The sequence below is a fragment of the Callorhinus ursinus genome, unplaced genomic scaffold (assembly GCF_003265705.2).
Source record: "Callorhinus ursinus isolate GAN/ISIS: 27379988/994484 unplaced genomic scaffold, GSC_fseal_2.0 scaffold2, whole genome shotgun sequence".
NCBI lineage: Eukaryota > Metazoa > Chordata > Mammalia > Carnivora > Otariidae > Callorhinus > Callorhinus ursinus.
This window is the reverse complement of record NW_027397064.1, coordinates 43,036,550-43,052,398: the sequence shown is the minus strand read 5'-3', so window position 1 is coordinate 43,052,398 and position 15,849 is coordinate 43,036,550. Positions and strand designations below refer to the sequence as shown.

General features: G+C 38.8%; 1 long non-coding RNA gene across 1 annotated transcript in view; it reads right to left on the bottom strand.

Annotated features, from left to right (window-relative positions):
* LOC141370675 (uncharacterized) overlaps window positions 1-15,849 on the bottom strand; it is an 81,201-nt gene that overhangs the window by 52,532 nt on the left and 12,820 nt on the right. The window contains exon 2 of the long non-coding RNA XR_012374929.1: window positions 125-161. This is a non-coding gene — a long non-coding RNA (uncharacterized lncRNA). The remainder of the gene's footprint in view (window positions 1-124; window positions 162-15,849) is intronic.

Here is a 15,849-nt window from a genome sequence, read left to right as displayed (position 1 = left end):
ATGAGGAGACAGAGAAATATGTCCCAAATAAAAGAACAGGACCAAACCACAGCAAGAGACATAAGCAAAACAGATATAATATGCTTGATAGAGAATTTAAAGTAATGATCATAAAGATACTTACTGGACCTGAGAAAAAAGTGGAGGACATCAGTGAAACCCTAACAAGGAGATACAAAAAAAAATCAGAGATGAAGAACACAACAAATAAAATTAAAAATATGGTATAAATAGCAGGGTAGATGAAGCAGGGGAACGAATTAATAACCTGAGAGACAGTAATGGAAGTAACCAAGCTGAAAAAAATGAGAGGAAAAAAATCATGCAAATTAAGATTAGTCTTAGGGAACTCAGTGACTCCATCAAGCACAATAACATTCGCATTATAGGGATCCCAGAAGAAGACAGAGAAAGAGGAGCAGAAAATTTATTTGAAGAAATAGCTGAAAACTTCTCCAATCTGGGGAAGGAAACAGAAGCCCAGATCCAGGAGGCACAGAGACTACCCCCTCCTAAACCAACCCAAGGAGGTCCACACCGAGACACATAGTAATTAAAATGGCAAAAAAGTCGTGATAAACAAAAAAAAAAAAAGTTAAAAAATAGCAAGAGAAAAGAAGTCAGTTACCTACTTATGGGGAAACCCCATAAAGATATGAGTGGATTTTTCAACAGAAACTTCGCTGGCCAAGAGTGTCAGTATACATTCAAAGTGCTGAAAGGGAAAAATATGCAGCCAAGAATACTCTATTCAGCAAAGCTCTGATTCAGAATAGAAGGACGGATAAAGAGTTTCTCAGACAAACAAAAGTTAAAGCAGTTCATGACCACTAAACAAGCCCGATAAGAAATATTAAAGAGAACTCTGAGTGGAAAACCACTAGTGGGAGTATGAAAAGTAAAAGAACACGAAAGTAGTAAAAGTAAGTATACCTGTAAAAATTAGTCAAGGGAGTCATAAAATAAAAAGATGTAAAATATGACAATGCCATATACCTAAAAAGTGTGTGTGGGGGGGAGGGGAGTAAAGACTGGATTCAAACTTAAGCAACAATACACTTAATATACACTGCTATATGCAGAAGATGTTATATACAAACCTAATGGCAACCACAAATGAAAAACCAGTAATAGATATGCAAAGAATAAAGAGAAAGAAATCCAAGTATACCATTTACAAATGCTACAAACCATGAAAGAGAGCAAGAAAGGACCAGAGAAAAAGTACAAAACAACCACAAAACAGGTAATAAAATGGCAACAAATACGTATCTATCAATAATTACTTTGAATGAAAATGAACTAAATGCTCCAATCAAAAATATAGGGTGACAGAATGGATAAAAAATGAAGATCTGTCTATATGCTGCCTACAAGAGACTCATTTAAGACCTAAAGTCACTGAAGCTTGAAAGTAAGGGGATGGAGAAACATAATCATGCAAATGAGGGATGTCAAAAGAAAGCCAGGGTAGCAATACTTATATTGGACAAGGACTTTAAAACAAAGACTGTAATAGAAGACACAGAAGGACCTATATAATAAAGGGGACAACACAACAAGAGGATATAACAATAGTAAATATTTATGCACCCAACATGGGAGCACCCAGATACATAAAACAGTTAATAACAAACACAAAGGAACCAATTAATAGAAAAACAATAATAGTAGAGGACTTTAACACCCCACTTACATCGAGGGACAGATAATCCAAACATTTTAACAAGGAAATAGTGTCTTTAAATGACACACCGGACCAGATGGACTTAAAAGGTATATTCAGAACATTCCATCCTAAAACAACAGAATACACATTCTTTTCAAGTACACATGGAATTTTATTCAGAAGATCACATATTAGTCCACAAAACAAGTCTCAATAAATTTAAGAAGACTGAAGTCATACCATGCTTCTTTTCCAACCGCAGTGCTATGAAATTAGAAATTGACCACAAGAAAAAAATCTGGAAAGAGCACAAATACATGAGGGATAAATAACATGTTACTACACAATGAATGGGTCAACTAAGAAATCAAAAAAAAATTAAAAATTACATGGAAACAAATGAAAGTGAAAACACAGTCGTCCAAAATTTTTGGGATACAGCAAAAGCATTTCTAAGAGGAAAGTTTGTAGCAATACAGGCCTACCTCAAGAAGTAAGAAAAATCTCAAACAACCTAATCTTACACCCAAAGGAGCTAGAAAAAGAAGAACAAAACCCCAAACCAACAAAAGGAAGGAGATAATAAAGATTAGAACAGAAAGAAATGATATAGAAACTAAAAAACAATAGAAGAGTTTAATGAAAGCAGATCTGGTTCTTTGAAAGGATCAACAAAATTGATAAACCTTTAGCCAGTCTCACCAAAAAAGAGAGAGAGAACCCAAATAAAACCACAAAGAGGAGAAATAATAACCAACACCACAGAAATACAAACAATTCTAAGAGAATATTATGAAAAATTATATGCCAACAGTTGGACAACCTAGAAGAAATGGATAAATTCCTAGAAACATATAACCTTCCAAAACTGAAACAGGAAGGAATAGAAAATTCAAACAGACTGGTAGCCAGTAAAGAAATTGAATCAGTAATCAACAACTCCCAATAAATGAATCAGTAATCAACAACTCCCAATAAACAAGAGTCCAGAACCAGACAGCTTCACAGGTGAATTCTATCAAACATTTAAAGAAGAGTTAATACCTATTCTTCTAAACCTATTCTAAAAAAATAGAAAGGAAAGGAAAACTTCCAAATTCATTCTATGAGGTCAATATTATCCTGATAACCAAAACCAGATAAAGACACTACAAAAAAAAAAGAGAGAGAGAGAGAGAGAGAGATTGAGAGAGAATTACAGGCCAATATCTCTGATGAACATAGATACAAAAACCTCAATAAAATACTAGCAAACTGAATCCAACAATACAGTAAAAAAATCATTCACCACAATCAAATGGGATTCATTCCTGGGATGCAAGGGTGGTTTGATATTTGTAAAAACAATGTGATAAGTCCCATCAGTAAGATAAATGATAAAAACTGTATGATCATTTCAATAGATGCAGAAAAAGCATTTGACAAAGTACAACATCTATTCATCATAAAAATTCTCAACAAAATAGTTTTAGAGGGAATATACCTCAACATACTAAGGCCTTATGCAAAAAACCCACCACTAACATCAATGGAGAAAAACTGAGAGCTTTTCCCCTAAAGTCAGGATCAAGACAAGACTGTTTACTCTCACCACTTTTATTCAACAAAGTACTGGAAGTCCAAGCCACAGCAATTAGACAACAAAAAGAAAAGGCATCTAAATTGGTAAGGAAGAAGTAAAACTTTCACTATTTGCTGATGACGTGATACTCTATATAGAAAACCCTCAAGAGTCCACCAAAAAACTACAACTACTGATTAATGAATTAAATAAAGTCGCAGGATACAAAATCAATGTACAGAAATCCATTGTATTCCTATACAGCAATAATGAAGCAGGGGTAAGTGAAATTAAGAAAACAATTCAATTTACAATTGCACCAAAAACAATAAAATATCTAGGAATAAACTTAACAAAAGAGGTGAAAGAACTGTACTCTGAAAACTATAAAACACTGATGAAAGAAATTGAAGATGATATAAAGAAGTGGAAAGACATTCCATGCTCATAGATTGGAAGAAAAAATATTGTTAAAATGTCCATACTATCCAAAGCAATCTACACATTTAATGCAATCCCTACCTAAGTACCAATAGCATTTTTCACAGAGCTAGAACAAACAATCTTAAAATTTGTATGGAACCACAAAAGACCCCAAATAGCCAAAACAATCTTGAGAAAGAAAAACAAAACTGGAGCTATTACAATTCTGGACTTCAAGTTATATTGCAAAGCTGTAGTAATCAAAACAGTATGGTACTGGCATAAAAATAGACACATAGATTAATAGAACATAGTAGAAAACCCAGAAAATAGAAAACAATTATATGGCCAATTAATATTCAACAAAAGAGGAAAGAATATACAATGGGAAAAAGTCTCTTCAACAAATGGTGCTAGGAAAACTGGACAGCTACATGCAAAAGAATGAAACTGGACCAATTTCTTACAACAGAAAAAAATAAACTCAAAGTGGATTAAGGATCATAGGCGAGATATGGAACCATAAAAATCCTGTAAGAGAGCACAGGCAGTAATTTCTCTGACATCAGCTGTTGCAACATTTTTTTCTTGATCTGTCTCCTGAGGCAAAGGAAATAAAAGCAAAAATACGTTGGGATTACATCAAAATAAAAAGCTTCTCCATAGCAAAGAAACTAATCAACAAAACTAAAAGGTAATCTACAGAGTGGGAAAAGATATTTGCAAATGACATATCTGATAAAGGGTTAGAACCAAAATATATAAAGAAATTTTACATCTCAACACAAAAAAACAAATAATCCAATTTAAAAATGGGCAGAAGACATGAACGGACATTGTCGAAAGACAACATCCAGATGGCCAACAGACACATGAAAAGATATTCAACATCACTCCTCATCAGGGAAATGCAAATCAAAACCACAATGAGATATCATCTCACACCTGTGAAAATGACTAGTATCAAAAACACAAGAAAATAGATGTTCGCAAGGATATGGAGAAAAGAACCCTCTTGCACTGTTGGTGGAAATCCAAACTGGTGCAGCCACTGTGGAAAACAGTATGGAAGTTCACCAAAAATTAAAAATAGAGCCACCTGCATGGTTCAGTCAGTTAAGGGTCTGCCTTCAGCTCAGGTCATAATCCCAGGGTCCTGGGATCAAGTCCCACATTGGGCTTCCTGCTCAGCAGGGAGACTGCTTATCCCTCTACCTCTCCCCCCAGCTTGTGATCTATCTCTCTCTCTAAACAAACAAACAAAAAAACTACTCAATGATCCAGCAAACACACTATTGGGTATTTACCCAGAAAATACAAAAACACGAATTCAAAGGGATATATGCACCCCTATTTTTATAGCAGCATTATTTACAATAGCCAAACTATGGAAGGAGCCCAAGTGTCCACCAATAGATGAATGGATAAAGAAGTGGTGTGTGTGTGTGTGTGTATATATATTATATATATATAATGAAATATTATTCAGCCATAAGAAAGAATGAAATCTTGCCATTTGCAACAACGTGGATGGAGCTGGAGTGTATAATGCTAAGCAAAATAAGTCAGTCAGAGAAAGACGAATACCATAAGATTTCACTCCTATATGGAATTTAAGAAACAAAACAAATAAAGGAAAAAAGAGAGAGAGAGAGAGAGAGAGACAAACCAAGAAACAGACTCTTAGCTATAGAGAACAAACAGATGGTTACCAGAAGGGTAGTGGGCGGGGGGCTGGATGGAGTAGGTGATGGGGATTAAAGAGCACACTTATCATGATGAGCACTGGGTAATGTATAGAATAGTTGAATCACTATATTGTACACCTGAAACTGATGACACTGTATGTTAACTATACTGAAAATAAAAAACTTAAGAAAAAAATTGTTATAAACTTAATCACATAAAGGCCTATAAAATATTTTCTGTTATAAAAGCTTCCTCAAACTTGAAAAACTTGGGATCATGGATCTGGCATTTTTAAAGTCTTCTAAAATTATAAACTAAGAGGAAAAATATTACTATATAAAACAATTAAGTGCCATTTCTTTTTCCTTAAATCTCAGAGATGGATTTCAGTTATGCTACTCTTGTATGGGTGTGTGATACTTACCTAATACTTTACAATTGCTAGTTAATCACAGTACACTCTAGTGGTAATTGTGCACATTATTATTACAAGCCCTCTGTGTGGGGTGCTGAAGGTGCCACTGGAGAGGCCATGTCTGTCAGCTCCACAGAGCAGCTGGTGGTTGGGCCACTGTCCCACAGCATCCACTCCAGGCCCTGCTGCTTGGCGGCAACAGGAACCCCATGATGCCGCTGCAGAGCAGGGGGCGCTGCTGAGCCCAGGATCCCCGCCCGCAGCGCAGCGCCCCACTGCCAGGCCACACCTGGGATCCTAGGTCCCAGGGGCCGTGCCACCTCAGCCCACTGTACTTCAGTCTGTTCTGCCCAGCTGTCCACCGTCCAACTCTGGAGAAAATTTTCAGAAGATAAATCATGAAGATAGTCATTATCAGAGGTAGAGACATTCACAAGTTGTTCCTAATCAGAGTGAAGCTTGTATTTCGGAGAATCAGCCTTACTCCTCAGCATGCATACCACCTAGTTCTCCAGATAGCTTCTGAAGAAGGACCAGCCCCACTTTACCTCCCTATAAGTTGGAATAATATGTAAGCATCTCTTAAAAGACTAGGAAGATCAGATTTAGGAGGGGTATGAGCAAATCCTCTATAACAGTGTAGCAGAATATGAATCTTTTGTGAAATTCATACATGACTGATCACATTATGTAATGATATGGAACAAGGTCAACAAGCTATGCATCCGGAAACTTTTTTGCCTATGTGGGAACAGGTTTGACTGCAAGGCATAGCTGCTGTATGCTTTTGCAACTGGTTTGTTACATTTCAGCTCCAGTTTTCCATCCTGACAACACTTAAATATGTCTTTAGGTCCATTTTATACCACTTAAAAAGACCTTAAAACTGTGTAAGAGTGGGGCACCTGGGTGGCTCAGTTGTTAAGCGTCTGCCTTCAGCTCAGGTCATGATCCCAGGGTCTTGGGATTGAGTCCCACATTGGGCTCCCTGCTCGGCGGGAAGCCTGCTCTCCCTCTCCCACTCTCCCTGCTTGTGTTCCCTCTCTCGCTGTGTCTCTCTGTCAAATAAATAAAATCTTTAAAAAAAAAAACTGTGTAAGACTGATGAATCACAGACCTGTACCTCTGAAACAAATAATACATTATATGTTAAAAAAAAGAAGAAGAAGAAGATAGCAGGAAGGGAAGAATGAAGGAGGGTAATCAGAGGGGGAGATAAACCATGAGAGACGATGGACTCTGAGAAACAGACTGAGGGTTCTAGAGGGGAGGGGGGGTGGGGGGATGGGTTAGCCTGGGGATGGGTATTAAAGAGGGCACATACTGAATGGAGCACTGGGTGTTATACGCAAACAATGAATCATGGAACACTACATCTAAATAAATAAACAAACAAACAAAACCTGTCCAGTTGCCACAAGCATCTCTTCCTTTTCTCCTCATCCAATAAACAGCTGTATGGGGATAGATTTTCCAAACAAAAATACCTGGAATAGCATACCTGGAATAGCATGTATTTAGCAAAATAGGACTTCAGTGGCACTCATCAAATAAAGTTTCCCTAAGTACAGTTCTGTAAGAAGTGTGTGTGTGTGTGTGTGTGTGTGTGTGTGTGTGTGTGTGTGTGTGTGTCTTTTATTTGTATTGTGTAAATTTTTGTGATCTTTGGGTTTCTGACTGTGAATTTGATGCTTGACCAGTTATGGTTTAAAACATTTGCTTGGTCTGTAGAAGATTACTAAAGTTTTGTGACCATATGCCTGGTAATAGTGGATTGTTTTACATGTAGGTATTATTTGTTAAATGCAGGGACTGTTGTCAGGCACAGAACATCAATCATAAGTTAGGACAGACATTAGATGTGATTATGATGACGTAGCAGTGGTCTGTGGTCCTAGGTCTACAAATGTGTGGTGAGGGATTAGGACAAACTGGAAATGAGCCATTTGATACCTGGACTCTGCCCAGCCATGTTGCAAAAATACTTTTGCCCCCAATCCTTAAAATACTCATATGGAGTCTGCACTCACATCATTAGCACAAAGAGCTCCCTGGACACTGAACCTCTAAAAAGAAAATGTCTCCTCTGGGCAGAAGTACCAGATTTTTTCAGGGAACATAACATAGGTGAGCACCAGGCTGGGCCAGGCTCTGTCATCACTGGTATTTTGGAGGAGCCACTTCACCTTTGTATCAGTTATCACAAATAGAACTGGGATCGTTTGTTATGTTCCCCCAAATTCTTTTAAGAGATGTCCATATTCAACTGCTTGAGTTTTGTTTGTTTGTTTTTGTAGATTGATTTATTTACTTATTTTAGACAGAGAGAGAGAGAGAGAGAGAGAGCAGGGGGAGGGGCAGAGGGAGAGGGAGAGAACACCAAGCAGACTCGCTGCTGAGTGGGGAGCCTGAGGTTCAATCCCATGACGCTGAGATCATGACCTGAGCCAAAACCAAAAGTCAGATGCTCAATCAACTGAGCCACCAAGGTGCCCCTCAATTGCTTGAGTTTTGTTTTAGCAACCTCCTTTCTCAAAGTTGCTGAGGGGCTGTTCTTTACCTCGTTTCCAAGTCTGAGGAACAGAAAGTATCCTCTGTTTTGAGGAAGTGAAAGTTATGTATTTACTTTTTACTGTGGCTTGTTCAGGACAACATTTTACAAAATGCCTTGCTTCCTTAATTAGTGTTTCTAGAAAGGAAAGTTCTACTAAAATAGTTTTAGTTGGAATATCAAATAGTTTTTAATAGGGCTTATTTTGAAAAAATTGTATTTAATTCAAATGCAAAAAGTTATAGGTAATCTCACTGATAAATACAGTTGCAAAACTCCTAAATAAAGCATTAGCAAATTGCACTCATCAATGTACAAAAAAAAAAAAATAACACTACATCATTATCAGTGGTGGATCTAGGAATGCAAGGATTTTTCAACATTGGAAGATCAATTTATGGAGATCATTGGCATATAAATAATACTTAAACACTTGCTAGTAAAGAAGATTCCCTAGGAAAAACAAATTAGATAACAAAAAGTGATTCCTAACAACATGATCTCCAACAATTTAAAACTTATGGAAGAGATCCCAAAGGAGCAGCCAATGAAAAGGGGGTGGGGGTGGAAAAGAGGGATGTGTTGTGTCAAGGTATCCAAGAGAAGAAGGTGGTTTCAAGAGGAGGACAGAGGATTGACTATTAATGCTGCACAATGGCAGTCACTGGTTCTTGGATAAACACAGTGTCGGTGGAGTCGTGGAGAGGAGCTGGATTGGAACGGGTTGAGAAAATACAAAATGGGGAAATGGAGCTGAGACTATCATTTAAGAAGTTAAGCTCTGAAGGGAACAGATAAATAGGGGTGGTAGCTTGATTCATTTTAAAGGAGTGCAGTAACAGGTTTGGTTTAGTATTTTGTTTTGTATTCACTGTTGTTGTTTAAGGATGGTAGGTACTGAAAGATATTTTATACCAAAGGAAATAATCTGCGAGTAAAAGTTTGATGATGTAGAAGAGAAAAGACAGTTATGGGAGCAATGCTTTCTCCCTCAGCCACCAACACCTTGCCAAATTCCAACTCAAGTGCAACTCAACTGTCTGCCATTCTCCTGAATTCAAGCAGCTGAACATAGTGGGAGAAACATACACAGCTGGTCTCATTTAAAATCCATGACCACAGATCTCAAATGAGCCCTTAACACTAATAATCCTACCCTATTTGCCTGATATGTATTACAGCTTCTCCTCTCTCCAAAATAACCACATCCTACATTCTCCTCTCTCCAGAAACTTACTCACATCCTTTACCTCCTTCACTTTTAGTTGCTCTCCTTGCCCCATACATCATGAGGGAAAATAGAAGCTCTTGGATAAGTGTTCTTTCATCTTCCCACCACCGAATCTCCCTGCTTTTTAGCACCTGCCTTCTTCTGTGACACCAGGTGGAATGGACAGCTAGGAAACCAGCTGAAGGGATAATTGCACACGTTAACCCAGAAAAATTTTGGCTTTCTTTAGGAGAAATAAATTGCTAAAACTATATACACAATAAAATTTTGATTAGAAGTAATGGAAGAATTCCATCTCCTTGAAAAAATTAAATTTGACCTGGGGAAATTGGACTTAGTAGAAATAATGCACCCTAATAAAGGTCATGTACTATGTGCCATCAGTAAAAATCTTCATTACAGAATTTACACATAAAACCTGTTCCCTGAAGAAAATCATTTTAGCAAAATAAAAATAAAAATGGAAACAATACATTTTAGTTCTGAAAATCAATTGTTAAAAAGCAAAAGTCAACTGAATAAATCTGAAAATCTAATTGGCTTTATTCAACAATTCATGAGTTGGGCAGCATCCCACCTAGCAAGTGGAAAAGAGCTCTGAAGAGCTGAACTAAATGAAAGGATTTATAGGCAGAAGGGGGCTGTAAAGGAAGTTTCTAATAAAAAATAAGTTGTTTCAGGCAAGGTTGCCTTCCTTTCAGGGAAGGGCAGGGGTCTATCTTGCAGATTACCCCACCAGTGCTGATCAGGTGATTCCACCTTAGCTGGTTAAAGGTCATATTCCCTGCAAAGGCTGAGACCACAATTAACTTGGATATTAAGTCTTGGTTTGCTGACATGGGGCCCAGCACAAGTGACTCCGTTTTGGATTTGTTGTCTCTCTCTCTCTCTCTCTCTCTCAACACAATAAGACTATAAATGGTCATTAAAGTCAAAACAATCCCATAGAACAATATTGGGAAAAAATTTTCCAACAGAGAGGTCAAAATATCCTGTACTAATTTGGTATATTTCCTTTCAGATCTTTTTTTAATGTATTCAGACAGAAGAGTGGGGTCCACTCCCAGTTGCTCAAGCTTAGGGTCCTCAAGCATAGTCAGTTTGTCAGCTCCATCCCTCCCATACCACCACCACACCAATAGGTCCCCTTGGCTAATAGATGCCCTAAAGACATTGTCAAGAGGTAGGAGAAAGCAAAGACTGGTGGATGGACTGGGCATTGTCATGCTGGATAATCAGCTGGTGAGAACCTGGTACAGAGAGAAGACAGTTCCCCCAGAGTGCATATTACATGATGGACAGAAACAGGTCCTGGGTATAGGCAATGTGAAGTTCTCTTTCATAGAAACTCTAGATAGTTTTCTGGCTGGCAAGGCCTCTCATCCAATTTGAGTCTTGGCACCTCACAGCAATATTTCCTCAGACCCAATGCCCTTACACCTTGTATAGAGGTGCTCTCTCTTGGGCCACTGTTTTCATGGGCTCCTGGTATTTTACCTTCCTTTTTTATCCCATGCCCTGGCTTCCCTCCTCCGCTCTCCTTTTGCCCTAGAGACTTCTTCCATTTCTCTTGTAAAATCCCTTAATGTTTCTTAGGAAGAACCTCAGTGTCTCCTTAAAAACTCATTTCAAGGCATTTATTGTTTTGCATTTAAAGAAGTTGGCGGTAGCCATGCCATCCTAACAAGTAAAAAGCTAAACACGCTGAAAAATCATCAACTCTTCCTGGATTCATAAGGGAGGAGAGGACATTGGGCAAATCTCTATCTCCAAGACTGGAAAGACTGATCGGCAAACAGAGAGTCATGGCTTACCAGAGCAGAAACTCACTTAATGGAAACCACCTCAGTAATGAGGCTCAGAAAACCTGAACTGTAATTGATGAATTGCTGGAGGCTCAGGATATCCAAATCTGAGGGTTAAGAACTCCAGGGGACTCAATCATAGTGGATCTCCACAATTTTGTAAAATTTACCTCCAGGAGATTGAGCACGGAGAAAATTCCCCTTCGGCTTCTGGCTGGGAAGGAAGAAGTATCCATTTTGAAAGAGATCAGAAGCGTCTGTTCTTCCGAATAAGGCCTGCCCTCAGGAGAAACTAGTTAACCAGAGCCTAGCCTGCTGGCGTATTATAGAGCCTAACTCACCTGGGGAAGGGAAATAGCCACTCCAGTCAGCTCTGTTCTTTCACGTAGGGGAAAGGGAAATACCCAAGGCCAGCCAACTCTAGCCATCCTGTCTCACCCAAAGGGGGAGAAAAAGACTATGAAACACTTTGACATTTACAATCCAGAAGCATAGGCTCAAAGTCTGAGACCTGACCATAGAACAGTAAACTCCTTCCCCCCAAACACACACTTTTTTTTTTTAAGATTTTATTTATTTATTTGACAGAGAGAGACACAGCGAGAGAGGGAACACAAGCAGGGGGAGTGGGAGAGGGAGAAGCAGGCTTCCTGTGGATCAGGGAGCTCGATGCGGGGCTCGATCCCAGGACCCTGGGATCATGACCTGAGCCGAAGGCAGACGCTTAACGACTGAGCCACCCAGGTGCCCCCCAACACACACACACATACCTTATTACTAAAGGCCCATCTACAGCAGTTCCTTTTACCAGTACATCAAGTCCAGCTATCCAAAAAAAAGTTATAAAGCATACTAAAAGTAAATTTAAAAACAATACCTACATAGTATTCTAATAGACGCATGTATCATATTCTATTATACAATCTCCCATCTATGTTGTTTAAATTTTCCACTATTTTAAAACAATAAAAACCCTTACACCTATGATATGTATATTTATGTAATTGGATGATACATTTCCTTAGATTATATTTCTAAAAATTATTTGTCGGAAGTTTGGAAATACTAGGTCATCAGACAGTTTAATAAACAACTCTGGCAAAGAAAGAAGTGTATGGGGAGGAGTGTGGGAAGAGGAGAAAGTCAGTCTAGGAAAATTTATGACCATATATTTTTCTTTTTTCTCCTCTCAAGATGTTTTTATTAACTTTTCAAATATGGTGAAAAGATCCTTGAATTTCAAATAATATATGTAAAAAAATAATCCTGCCTCCCATATGTCTCCCAGATCCCAGTTCTCTTCATTGTTTCTTATTTACCCTTTTAAATATTAGGGTAAACCATACAGAACAGCCATTTTTGTAGGTCAAACATGGTTTAGAGAAATGCAATATGGTTCCACCTAATATTACATACCCGTCCATTTACTTTTCCAAATATGTGATCTTAAAATACTCAGTGACTTCATCATCTATATGAAGATGTTTTGCTATAAACTTCTTTCCTTCATGAGAACAAAATATCTGAAAGTCAGGTTTTAAAAATCAAAACTCCAAGGAATGTTAGATAAGTGGAGTAAAGGAGGTCTTGGGTGTGGTGTTATTCATTTACCTAAAATGAGTAACAGTGTCCTTTAACTTGAAGAGGGAGTGACACTTTTGAAGTCTATAAATTACATAAACAAATGATAAGAGAATATATTGTATGAAGAAAATCTCCTACTAACAAAGCCTAATGGTTTCCTACAGAATCCTAGAAAGCCCTGCCTCTGGCTATGCAGGCATGCAGGCTAGAGGGCGCTGTGGCCCAATCCTAACTTGGTTCCTATAGCCCAGATTGGGAATAAAATTGCCTAGACTAGTTTTGCACCAACAAAGGACTATGGGTGAATAGTTTGTCTATTGTGACTTCACTTCCTGAAGTAGCTTTTCTTTAGAAAAGCAAGAGGCAATTACTAAATCTTCTTAGCTGTATAATTAGAATATCTTTTCAAGAAGATTCAGATTACGGAACAGGAAGAGACTTTAAAAGATCATCACGGTTCATGGTTCCTCACAGAGAATCATATCAAGTCTCCTGTGGCTTTTGGCTAATCACTCAAGGGTGGTAAAATGATTTTTCTTTTTTCAAGTTTGAACCCAAGCCTTTGGATGCTGTGGCATTGGAAAGGGATTCTTCCTATGTTAGTTTGTCCAGCTTTTCTGAATTACTGCTCAGTCACCTTCTCTCAAAAGATACTCCTTATTATTTTCCCCAAAAGTATGTCTGGAATCATTATATCCTGGCCAACTCTGCTAACCCATAAATACATTTCCTCTTTCCTGATCCCTATAATAAATGTATCCTTATACACAGTACAAATTCTGTCTATTCGTGTATTGGGTTTGTTCTGACCTTCTCTTGCCTCTCTGTTGTACACATGTGTTACTGTTTGTTTCTAACTTAAAGGCATTAGGTGGAGTATTAAACTGACTGTTTCAATGGGAAAATGTGTTCTTGTCAGATTAGAAAAATGATGGTTGGGCTTCCATGTCAGACCACCAACACCTTTTTTTTTTCAGATTTATTTATTTGAGAGAGAGAGAGCACATGGACAGGGAGAGGGGCAGAGGGGCAGAGAGAATCTTGAGCAGACTCCCCACTGAGTGCAAAGCCCCATGTGGGGCTCAATCCCAGAACCCTGGGATCATGACCTGAGCTGAAACCAAGAGTTGGACACTTAACCAACTGAGCCACCCAGGTCCCCCCACTACAACCACCAAACCTTTTTAATCTATAATTTACCTGGCCCACAATGCTGGTGGTCCTTTTTCAATTATACCTCTATTTCACTGAATAAGCATGCATTGGAAAATTGTGATATGGTCCTGATGTGGGACACCAGCAACAGAAATTTCTAACTTCAGTAGGAAGCACGACCACTGTTATAGAGTCAAAAAGGATTGCTGGGCATTGGTCTCAATGTTCACTCACTGTATCTGAAATACCTCTGGTCCTCAAATGTACTCTTGTTTTATGTTCAGTAGACATTTATTATTCTGAAAAATAGATCTCAAGCTAATGAGATCTAATGGCAAAATTGAAGTGAGTGCAGTTAGACAGGATTTAGTTTAGTAATGAAAGGACCTGAAACAAAGTAAGTTAGCCTACAAAGCACAGCCACCCCAACTGTATCCTTTGTTTAGGGGATAAGCTAACCAGGTACACGGGGAGCATTAGGGCATAAAAAGAAGAAAACTAGAATTCTCAAAGCGGAAGTAAAAGAGTCTGGGGATAAATTTAAGAGGGAGAAGATAGCAAAGGTTGACTGCAAATGCTTGGTGAGGAGTGTGGTCAGTTCCCACAGCCCTGTTAGGTGTGGTTTGTTCTGGATCACTGTAAATGATTCTATTTCCTAAAAGCAACAATGATGCGGCTGTTGTTTTACCGGCATACATCACCTCACCAATAAGAACATATCTGGACAAATTAAAGACTCCGGTCTGACTTACATTCCAATCTCCTGTCAACTGCCTCTCACATTGTTTATAAGATCACCAGCAACAAGGGGCGCCTGGGTGGCTCAGATGGTTGGGCGTCGGCCTTCGGCTCAGGTCATGATCCCGGGGTCCTGGGATCGAGTCCCGCATTGGGCTCCCTGCTCTTTGGGAGCCTGCTTCTCCCTCTGCCACTCTCTCTGTCTCTCATGAATAAATAAATAAAATCTTTAAAAAAAAAAAAGGTCACCAGCAATGAGGCAAGTAAGGCAAGGTATGGATAGATCTGTGAAAATCCACCAGCACGAATGGAAAACAAGTTCCTGGTCCGTGTCAGTGAGTCCATCACATCCTATTTGCAAGGAGAAGACAACGGTATTTATTGTGTAGACAATGGCTCATTAACATACAATTTTTTTTCAGAGTGTTAGTGTGTTGGCTTATAAGTGGATATAGTCCCCATGCAAACACAAATGTTCTCATGTGAGCAGAAGGTAAATACTGCCAGCAGGGTTTTCTTCTTAGACGAGCTTTGCTGTCTGGGTGCAATATGGAGGGTGATAGGGAAGTAGGGAGAATGGATTATGGAATAAGTAGCAAATGTTTCCTGGTGACTGGTTTACATAAGATTAAATACAATTACCTGTTCCTCTGACTCACTGAAAAGTTTTTCAGTCCAAGAGGCAAGGTTTGACCCTGATATTCAAGGGAATCCAAAGGGCTTTTCTGATTACCTAGCTCCCAGAATATCCACAGTTCTCATAAAACATTAGTGCAGATCATGTGAATGGACTAATCCATCATCAACTGTGATCATCTAAGAGAGAAAATGTCCCTAATAAAACACATCAACCCTGGAGGCGCCTGGGTGGCTCAGTCGTTAAGCGTCTGCCTTCGGCTCAGGTCATGGTCCCGGGGTCCTGGGATCGAGCCCCACATCGGGCTCCCTGCTCAGCGGGAAGCCTGCTTCTCCCTCTCCCACTCCCCCTGCTTGTGTTCCCTCTCTCACTGTGTCTCTCTCTGTCAAAT